Genomic DNA, 10,977 nt, shown 5'->3' with positions numbered 1-10,977 from the left:
AAAAAGCTAACATGACAATAAGCAGCTTCAGTGTCGATACATCATCGAGGTAGTAGAAGGGCGGCAGCATAAACTTCACAGCTAAAAAGTCACCTGAAGAAAAAACAATTTCAATCAGCAAACATAGCTTGAAGTTTGTGGGAGGAAGAATGTCCAGCAGCAGCAGTTCTGATGATGGCTTGCATGCTTCAAAACAGCAAAAGGCAAGCATCCATAGGAGTATCTCTGCAACAGCGTCTGGAGTCCTTATCTGTGTTCTCCTCCCTTCTGTAATGTTGCACTGAGCTCTGGATCCAGCTTCCAGCAGGAGCTCTGCATCTAGGCCTAAACAGCGTTTAGGCCCGAGTAGCAAGCAAAAAGTCCTTGCTTATATGGGGAGTTAACCTGCAATTAACTAGGGTGGGGAAGGCTTGCAGGTAATTGCAAACAGGAGATGGCTTGATTGAAACCATACTGTTTGTGACTGATCAAGTAGCCACAGCAATCCTGAAAACACACGTGACAGAAAGAAAAAGAAGCCTTTCCCTTTAAGGATTGCTGGAAAGAAAAAGAAGCCTTTCCCTTTAAGGATTGCTGGAAAGAAAAAGAAGCCTTTCCCTTTAAGGATTGCTGGGAGGCAGGGCTTTCCCTTCTTGAATTCAAAAGTCCAGGCTGAGAGATTGCTTCAAGATGATTGAAGAACAGCTGCTTGAGAGTAGAATCAGTTTCTTGTTTATAGGAAAGTAGGCAAGAAATAAATCAAGCACAGCATTTCGAGGCTATCCTGTTTAAACTGTAAGAGTAACCCTTTTTTATATCCTAAAACATCTTTTGATTTTCTATGTGGCTCTTTAAAGTCCTTTGAAATTCTTAATAAATAATTGTTTTATAGTCTACTCTCAGTTTTTCCTAGCCCTTTGTAGTTGTTCGTTCCCTATAATTATTCAGCTTGCTATTTCTGTGTTTTTTCTCTTTTTCTCATGTGTTAAAAATTCTAGTTACTTTGACTTGATTTCTTTTCCTTCTTGGGTGTGTGCTTTTCTTTCCTGTATCCCATATCTGCTTAAATGTTGCTGGCCCCTGTAATTTTGTCCTTCCTTTGTTGTGTAAAATAAGGTGGCTTCAGCTTCTTAATGGCCCATTGATAAAGGTGGGGGCTGAAACTCTGCCTAAGTTTCTGCTTTATATTGAGTTTCTCATATCTTTCAACAAGAGTAAAACATTTTTTTGATGGTAATGAGGCAAATAAAGCCATTCAATACAATATACTTTTTGCTGTTCTAAAACTCCCAATATTTTTATGTTGTTTACTAGTAGGAAATATTAAGAGATAACTGACAATCTCTATGAGGAATTCAATCCACAAATTAATTACTCAAGATGTTATTAATTTTCTCAACTGTAGCACATACTACAGATGGAACTATAATTAAATCTCCTGGCTTTTTTTTCTTTAGTCAATAATTCAAATAATGAATTAAGTAAATGCGTAGGTAACAAAAAATATGAGCAGACCCAATTAATAGTACCCAGAAATTGTTGCAAATTTACTAAAAAAATAACTTTAGGTAACTTTAAATGAGGAAAAGCTGGAGCAGAAAAAGACTGCAATATCCTAAATACAGATAAGGAATGTGCAGCTGTATTTATTCTGGACAATTTACAATCCATAGACACATAAATCATTTTATATTTCAGAAAGCCAATTAAGTTATATTTTTTAGCTCCAATTAAAATGTCATCCATACAATGATATACCAAATAAAATTTAACAATTGATTGAGGTAAGATAAGACCCACTAAACCAGAGCCTCCAAATGAAATTTAAATTCCACAGACTCCTGAGTGATTAAATCAAGCCCAGCATTATCTGCTGTGCAGATAAGAGACTGGAGGAGGAGACATGACTATAGGAAAAACACTTTGTTTAGCTCTGTCCCAAACAACATACTGTGCTGAAGTCAAAATCATTAAAAAAAACTTGCTTCCAATCTTCAGGAAACAAAATATATTCATGGTTTATTCCTTCCACCAAGCCTCTAGTAAAATTACCACATTTAAAACAATTGCCAGCAGGACGCTGCCCTTTTTGTATAACAGCAGCTAAAAGGTACATTTTATAAGTTTGAGAACCAATATCCTGGCAAACCCGCAGCATATCAACCAAGGTATAATGATTAATAGCTTTTAAAAGCTGCAAAGCTTGCTTACAGTCAGCATTTTGATTACAGTTGGCATTTTGATAAGGCAGTCCTTCCCATTCTGCAGTCTGCTGTCCTGCCAATTGACCCTGGCCCTGATGATATTGTACAGATAACAATTCAACAAGTTCTTCCCCAGGCATGGAGGAATCCTGTTTACAGGATTTCACCATGTTTTGAAAAAAAGACTGAACAACAGAGTTAGAAGGTTTAGCAATCTGACCTATGTCAGTAGGAGCTGAAGGAGGCAGAATCACATATTCTGAAGAGGAAGGAGGACAGACAACAGCATTGGAATAACTTGGAGGTGAAGGAGTTAAAAAAGGCTGTTCAGTAATTCCAAATCCTGCTCTGACAGCTGAAAACATCTCCTGTAAAGGAAAAACCGATAAGGGAGCTGTCGGGGAGCTAATTTCTACTGGCTGTGGAGCCGGCAAAGTTAGCTGAAAATAAAGAGGAGGGGGAACAGACCGCTGATCAGAAGACACAGAGAGAGATGGTGATGGTGCCTTGAGTTTATGAGTTCCCATAACCTCTACTGTTTCCTTACATTTTTGCCACAGCAACAAATGCTTTATTTTTGCTCGTGGTGACTTAATTCCTGCCATTCTATTACTTTTAAGTATTTTTCTCAGTTCTTGTGCATGAAACTTCTGCGGAACTGAGATTCCCCCCCCCCATACTCACGAAATATTTTTTCTTTTGGGGGTGAAGTTCGCTGAGGTGCACCTAAGCTCGTCCGGCCGAGTAAGCATAGGAGGTATCATGTCGGGGTCGCCAGATGTTGTTTCGATGAAGAAAGATGCGTAGGCAGGATGATGGTTCACGGGAAGGCCCCTCGGTGTGAAGGCACCTTGATCAAGGCACCCTGACCCCATTCAAAAGGCTCCCTTTTATTGTCATTTTACAACTACCATGGCAAAACATTAATCAACATTTACTGTTACTGATTGGCCAAAGAAAGCTCTGTGACAAACAATGCTTACGTGCTGGGTCCCCATGCTTTGTATATCTGTTATAGGGTCTCTGCCAGACATCCTATCTTTGATGAGATTAGGACTTTGTGCTAATGTTGCTTATGCAGCATGGTTTGCCGACAACTGAGATCACATCATTCCCACACAAATTGATAAAAAAAGTTTATAACTATCTACGAGCATATAAATTAGAGAAGGAGGTGGTTAAAGACAACATGTTAAGCTGGGCAAAGAACTTCGGCCACAACATCAAATTAGATAAAAGGGAAAAACTATGGACAATAAATTACAAATTGACAATGTCTGTACCCTACAAGGAAAACCTGCTCAAAATGTTCTATAGGTGGCATCTTCCCCCGGCCAGGTTGGCAAGAATGTTCCCCAATATATCTCCAACATGCTGGAAATGTAAGATACACAAAGGAACCTACTATCATACATGGTGGACCTGCCCAAAGGCCAAACAATACTGGCGAATGATCAGAACACAAATAGAACAAATTACACAACACAGAGTAGAAATGAAGCCAGAAACCTTCCTATTAGGCATTATATCTGGACAATATGAAAAGGAAATAAAATACTTAATAATCCATATAACAACAGCAGCACGTATAATTTTTGCACAGAATTGGAAGAGTAATGACATACCAAGCAAAGAGAGAGTAATTAGTAAAATCATGGAATGTGCAGAAATGGACAGACTCACAAAGGGACTTCAAGATAAAGAGGAACATGACTATTTGTCAGGAATAAATGCCTTGCCTCTGACCCAGGGCTAGAGGCAGGGGGGCTGGGCAAGCCAAACCCCAAGGTCCACCCTAACCCAATAACCCCTCCTTACCTTAGCCACGAGGGGTGGAAGAAACACGAGAGACTGACAGAGGAAATGCACGACCTAAAAGGAAAACTTCTGAAGCTGATAGATTCGTCACAAAGCAACACCGACCTCATCGCGGAACTCCGAAGCCTGGTCAAAGGCTGCGAAGCAGCGAGTGAGGAAGATGAAGACGAATCCGACTACAGCGACGAAGACGCGGTAAGAAAGGACTGCCCCCACCAGAAACCTACCAAAAAGGCCGAAGGAGAATTCGCGCCCTTTTTGCGGCGGCCATCTTGGGAGGTGACGTCACCAAAGATGGCCGACCAACCACCAATAGATTCCCGAGATTTAAATCTCATGGCGGGAATCAGGGCCTACTCCAAAGTAGAAACCCAAAACTACCACAACAAACAGGAAAGCCCAAAGCCTAAACCTACGGGTCCGCCTACTGAGCCTGAAGTCAACAAAGCAATCGAACTAATTACCGTGACCCTAGGGGACAAAATGAAGTTACCGGACACACACCCCGGTGCCAGGCCAAAGCGCAAAGGGGACCCTAACGCGAGGAGGGCCAGCACCGGTGCCCACCCAGGGGAGCAGATCACCACCGCGCAGACCCAGCACTACCCAGGACTTCCAGGGAGCCCACCTATAGGAACGGGGCACCGAGGACGATGGGACTACTCACCGGACCGACGACCGGGACCAGATCCAGGGCCCACGGGACCATCCGCAGGCAGGGGACATCCATCGGCAGGCAGGGGACTCGGCCCGACACCCGGAGGCGACACCCATGCGAGGCTGGGCTATCCGGGACCATTCACGGCCCCAGCGGGACTTCTGACCTTCCCCGGTGATCCTCACCACTTCCCGAGGCTCCAGACGACGATCCACGACGATTTCGACCAAGCGAGGCCGACCAAGGAAGAACCGAAGGCCCATCCGGAAGATTGGGGCCTTCACCTGGGAGCTGCAGAGACGAGCTCCTCACTCCACGGCGGCTGGACAGGAATGAACTTCACGCATGCGCAATGCCTCCCTGCAACGGAGAGAGACATAGAGCTATACCGATGCAAGCACATAGAAGCAAGTCAGTTCAGACTTGCCACAGTCATTCCCCTGCCTTATTGTGAGTATCCTTACGTGAGGAACCATGGACAGCGACACAATGTAAGTAATTTAACTTACAATTCAGGGACTTTGCCAAGTGACTTTCCCAAACTAAGACTAGATGGGGAGAATTTCCTGGACTGGAACCAGCAGCTCCAAGTCACCCTGCTGAAGGAAGACCTATTATCCCTAGTCACTGACCCCCCAGAAAAACCCTGGACTTTTGAATTAGATTGCACTCACCATAAAGCATATTATATAGTTATTGCTAGCATTACCCCCAGCATTTACCCTAGCATTAGCCACCACTTGACTGCTCTAGAGGTAATACAGAGGATGCACAAACTATTTACTGCCAGAGCGTAGCAAGCACCACTAGACTATCCAGAGAGTTCTATGCCACCAAACTCAAAGCAGGGACCCCAATGAGCGAGCATTTATTGTCCCTAAATGCCACCAGGGCCCAGCTGACCCAAAGGGGGGAGGTCATAAGTGAGAGAACCATGATAAGCATTATTGTAAATTCCCTGGACCCCAGCTGGGACACCTTCATCACACAGATAGACAACCTAGGGTCAGGGAAACTCTCACTGGAATTACTAACAAGCAAACTCATAGCTGAATACAGCATCAGGAAAGACCACTCACTAAGCCGCAGGGAGCAGAGACCCAGCAGAAGGACTGAACCACAGGGTAGGAGCCACAGTAACACAGAGTGCTACATATGTGGGTCAAAAAACCATTACAAAAGGGACTGCCCTAGAAACGCAGGGGACAGGGACAGGTCACACCGAAGGACAGACCAGAACAAAGGGCAAGATACACTAACAGATGCTCGCCAGAGGACAGACACAGGCGCAGAGACTCCCCTAGCCCCAGGGACAGAAGAAATCACAGGGACAGTTCCAGGGAGAGCCAGACTGGGTCACTGTATGGACTGGGAGACCAAAAACAACACAAAGGTCAGGACAGGAAGGAAGGCACATGGCTACTGGACTCAGGAGCCACAAACCACATATGACCGTAACTTACTAACCTCATTCACAGAAGAAAACTTTATAATAAAAGTGGCTAACCAGAACAATGTGCAAGTAACAGGGAAAGGTAACCCATACGTGCCAGGGGTAGGGATAATGCAAGGGGTGCTATTAGTGCCAAATATACCCTATAATATCCTTGCCACACTAAAACTGAGCAAGGACAACAATATCGAGGTGACATTCAAAGAAGGAAAGGCACATGTAACTAGAGGGGGCAAAAGCATAGGGAAAACAGTGATCAGTGGGGACCTGCCATTCCTCCACCCAGTTAGGGACACGCAACCCAAGGTAAACAACCACCGGAAGGTAAAACCCGACAACCCAGAAAACACAAGTGAAGAAGTAGAGGGGGTTAGCCACACACACACCACTAGTGACTCAAGTGAGCAGGGGACACCCAGGAAAGAAAAGCAAACGATAGGAAAGCTAATGCATGACAACTGTGCATACCTGCTACACAGAAGATTAGGGCACATTAGCTTCCATGTGGTGCAGAAAATGATGGAATGCTCTGAAGGTGTAAAAATAAAGAATTGTGAGAACTATCTCGAGTGTTCTATTTGTAAAAGCTCCAAATTAAAAACCAAACCCAGGCCCAAAAAGTCAGTACGCACAGCCAATTCAATCTTCCAACTCATACATATGGACCTAGTGGGGCCACTAAGGCCCTCCATCAAATACAGGAAGAGGTTCTTCCTGACCATAGTGGATGATTTCAGCCGCTATGGCTTAGTGTGCACGCTAAAGCACAAAAACGAGGTATTCCAAAAATTTAAGGAATTCTATGCAAGGGTGGAAACACAACATAACACCAGGATCAGACAAATAATGACAGACCGGGGGTCTGAATTTTTATCAAGCGACTTCTCGCAATGGTTGAAGGCACGCGGGATAGTCCATTACATGACTTCTCCGTTCTCCGCTTTTCAAAATGGCGTTGTAGAACGAAAAAACGGAACACTGCAGACCATGATGAGGTGCGCACTAGAGGATGCCGGTTTAGGGCAGCATTTCTGGTCAGAAGCACTCATTTATTCGAACTACACTTTGAACAGGCTATGGTCCAGCGTACTGAATAAAACTCCATATGAGTTGATGTACCAAAGGAAACCACAGGTGTCGCACTTACATATATTTGGGGTCACAGCAGATGTGCACATCCCCAAGCAATTGAGACACAAGGGAGACAAGGTATCCAGAAGGTTGAGGTTCATGGGGTATGAACCAGGGACGAAGGGATACAGATTCATAGACAGCAACAACAGGTTTGTGATATCATGAACAGCTGTCTTCCATGAAAACACCAACTGGTCCAAGATACACCTCAACGAGGTGTCCCTTAGCAAGGACGGACCAGGGGATGGCCAAAGGGAGATAAGGCACAACGCAGGAAAGGACACAGAGCAGGAAAAGGGCAAACCCAAGACACAGGAAATACTAGTGAAGGAGTGGAAGGAGATCCACCCATGCATCAAAGTGGACTCACTCACAGAGAGAGAAGCTAGGTACATGCATGACACTGAGACACCCCCTGCCAGGCCAATCAGGGCAAACAGGGGCAAAGCGCCAAAAAGGTTAGAGGACTACGTGTTATCCCTTCACACTAACCAATTAACCCCCAACACATATGAGGATGTACTGAAGTTACCAGATGGGGAAAGAGCAAAATGGGAACAAGCCATGGAAAGGGAAATGAACAGCCTGAGGGAACTAAACGTATATACCCCCTCTGAAGTCCCAGCAGACAAAACGCCCATAGGCACCAGGTGGGTCTACAAAGTCAAAACACTAGAGGGAAACAAAGTCCTCTACAAGGCTAGACTGGTGGCACAAGGGTTCGCTCAAAAATACCCTGATGATTACACTGAAACATACTCCCCCACAGTCAGGGCTGAAAGCGTAAAATGTTCGTTGGTAATTGCATCACTACTTGGGCTAGAAGTGCACCAATTCGATGTACAAACCGCTTACCTGCACGCTGAGCTCGATAAAGAGATACATGTGAGAGCGCCACCTAGCCAAAGCACCAGGAAGGGGGAAACCTGGGTCCTGAACAGAAGCTTGTATGGGCTCAAACAATCAGGGAAACACTGGTACGAATGCTTATCCAAGATGCTGAAATCCATGGGGTTCTCAGCCACCTCAGCCGACAACTGCTTCTTCACCAAGAAATCAGACAACTCTCTCGAATATGTCCTGATATACGTGGATGACATACTGTACATCGGCGATCAGTCTAGCAAATGCAATGACTTCGCCAGTGAGCTGGGGAAACACTTTTCACTGAAAATATTGGGTAAGGTAGATAAATACTTGGGGGTGCAAATTACAAAGACCGACAAAGGTTTCCAACTATCACAGAAAGATAAAATTTTGGAACTGTTACATAAATGCAATATGACGAATGCCAAAGCGTGTGAAACACCAATGCAACCAGACTTCATAAAGGACATGTACAATGAGACTGAGGCGTTTAAGGGCAACACATTATACAGATCCACCATAGGCTCTCTATTATACATTGCGAACTGGACAAGGCCCGACATCGCCCTGCCAGTTAACTTGCTATCTTGACATGTAGGTAAACCCACTGTATACCACTGGGAAGCCATCAAAAGGGTATTGAGATATCTAAAGCATAGCGCCGATGCTTGCCTATCACTAGAGCCCGAGAACACCACAGGACCCACACTCACATGCTACGCTGATGCTGACTGGGCTGGGGACGTGAAAAGCAGGAAGAGCACTTCAGGTTACGTATTCTTCCTCAACAACAGCCCAGTACATTGGTACACAGGCAAACAGGACCTGGTGGCTACATCCACAACAGAGGCCGAATACATATGTTTGTCCAAAGCTGCCAACAACCTGGTCTGGTTTGATGATCTGCTCACGGACATATGGGCTGAACCCAACTACCCAATTACCATACACGAAGACAATAAAGCCGCTATGGAAATATCAAAGGCTAAAGCAGTTGGTCAGAGGTCGAGCATATCGACATAAAATATAAACACGTTAGACAGTTCACAAGCATAGGATTCATAAGAGATATACATTGTGACACAGAAGAACAGACAGCGGATATTCTAACAAAGCCATTGCAAAACAAACAGCATATATATCTAACATCAAAATTGGGTGTCCTATTAAAAATGACATCTCAGGTATACACCACCCAAGAACACCTCGGCCAGGCATTTAGAGGGGGTTTTGTCAGGAATAAATGCCTTGCCATGTGGAAATGGAGATAGAGCCGGCGGGGGCAGGTAGAGCTCTCTGCATAGCCCCAAAAGTTTTTTTTTACTTTTGGGGACGAAGCAGATGACGCTCCCTATTTCCCTTGCCGCTGCTCCAGGCTTTGGGAGACCTCTGCTTATGCAGAGCTAGGCGACAAGAACAAGCCTATAAAAATTAACAGAACAATCAAAAAGGATATGAGCTGGACCTGTGACCCTGAATCGCAAGTATTTTACTTATTTTACAATAGTTATTGAAGAAGGAAAAGGAAAAGGAAAAAAAGAATCTTTAAAAATGGCGACTGCCGAGGCTTGAGAAGGGGCTGAAAGGGAGAGTCCTTCCATTTCCTATTGAGATACAAAGTAGCGGAATAAATACTTCTGGCTACACTTGAAAATAAAGCTCTACTTTTGTGTTTTTCTCTTCCTGGAGATCTGATATTGATCTTGGTTGGAAAGAAGTTTTTTTTTTCTTTTGCCTCTTTTTTCTTTTTTTTAAAATAGTTTGTCTGTGTGGAAATATGGCATTAAAGCTTGCAAAGCCGGACAAACAAGCAGTGGGGGGGGGATTCCCCCATTAATAAATTACGTGAACAAGTTTTAAAGCTCCAGTCTCAGAAAACTGATTTTAATATAATTGAATTTCTTTTGGAGGAGATTGTAAGAAGGGATGAGATTGTGAATCAGAACTTTGAAAAATTTAAGCAGGAAATTAAAGAATTAGTGCAATTAAAGTTTGATACTCTGGATCGAAAGATTATAAAAATAGCTAATGGCTTTGCAGAATTTATGATCAAGTTGGATGAAAATACTAACTTATTAGAGTCTAAAGTGGAAGAAATTGAGGACAATTTGGACAATAGAATACAAAAAATTGAAAATGATTTGACAAACATTCAAGACAATAGCTCAGAAGAAAAACCTAAAATGGAGGCTGAACAAAAGACTTGTAATGCAGAAAATATACAACAACGGATTGAAAGAGAAGTTTTAATGATGCAATATAATTTTACTGAATATGCGATTAGACTGAGAGGTTTGCAGGAAAATAACAGAGATGATTTAAGGAAAATATCTTCTGAAATTCTGGCTGGGATTTTAAAGGTTCAACCTGAGGAAGTGTTTTGTAGGATTGACAGAGTTTATAGAATAAACTCCTGGATTGCAAAGCAAAGGCAATTGCCTAGAGATGTGGTGATTTATTTTACAGATAAAGAAATTAGGAATAATATTGTGCAAAATTCCTTCAATTCTACCTTGCAATTTTTTGGAAGAAAGATTTGGATTTACAAAGAGCTCCCGCCCAAGATGTTAACGGAAAGGAAGAAATTTGGTTTTCTGGTGACTGACTTAAAAAAAAGAAATATCCCATTTAGGTGGGATGCCCCAGTTGGTATAATATTGAGATATCAAGGAGAAAGATATCAACTAAATACTGTTGAAAAAGCGGAAGAATTTTATCAAAAAATTTTGAAAATGAACTTAACATCTTTAGGCACAATACAGGATAAGCAGAAGGAGTTGGAAATAAAGGGAAAACATCGAATTACAGAGGTTGCGGTTGACAAATTGTCTTTGGATTCTTTAGATACCCCAGCTGGATTATTT

At 43.2% G+C, this 10,977-nt stretch overlaps 1 protein-coding gene across 2 annotated transcripts in view; it reads left to right on the top strand.

The window, feature by feature from the left end:
• The first annotated feature begins 601 nt into the window (after window positions 1–601).
• LOC117679762 (cytochrome P450 2J5-like) overlaps window positions 602–10,977 on the top strand; it is a 31,858-nt gene continuing 21,482 nt past the window's right edge. Inside the window, exon 1 of one of the 2 annotated variants that reach the window (XM_060682889.2) lies at window positions 602–774. The gene's annotated coding sequence lies outside the window, so the exon portion shown is untranslated. The remainder of the gene's footprint in view (window positions 775–10,977) is intronic. The other variant, XM_034441968.3, reaches the window with a different exon arrangement.

This window comes from Pantherophis guttatus, chromosome 6 (genome assembly GCF_059756535.1).
Source record: "Pantherophis guttatus breed Tessera chromosome 6, ASM5975653v1, whole genome shotgun sequence".
Lineage (NCBI taxonomy): Eukaryota > Metazoa > Chordata > Lepidosauria > Squamata > Colubridae > Pantherophis > Pantherophis guttatus.
Note: the sequence above shows the minus strand (reverse complement) of the source record. Positions and strands in the feature narration are given on the sequence as shown.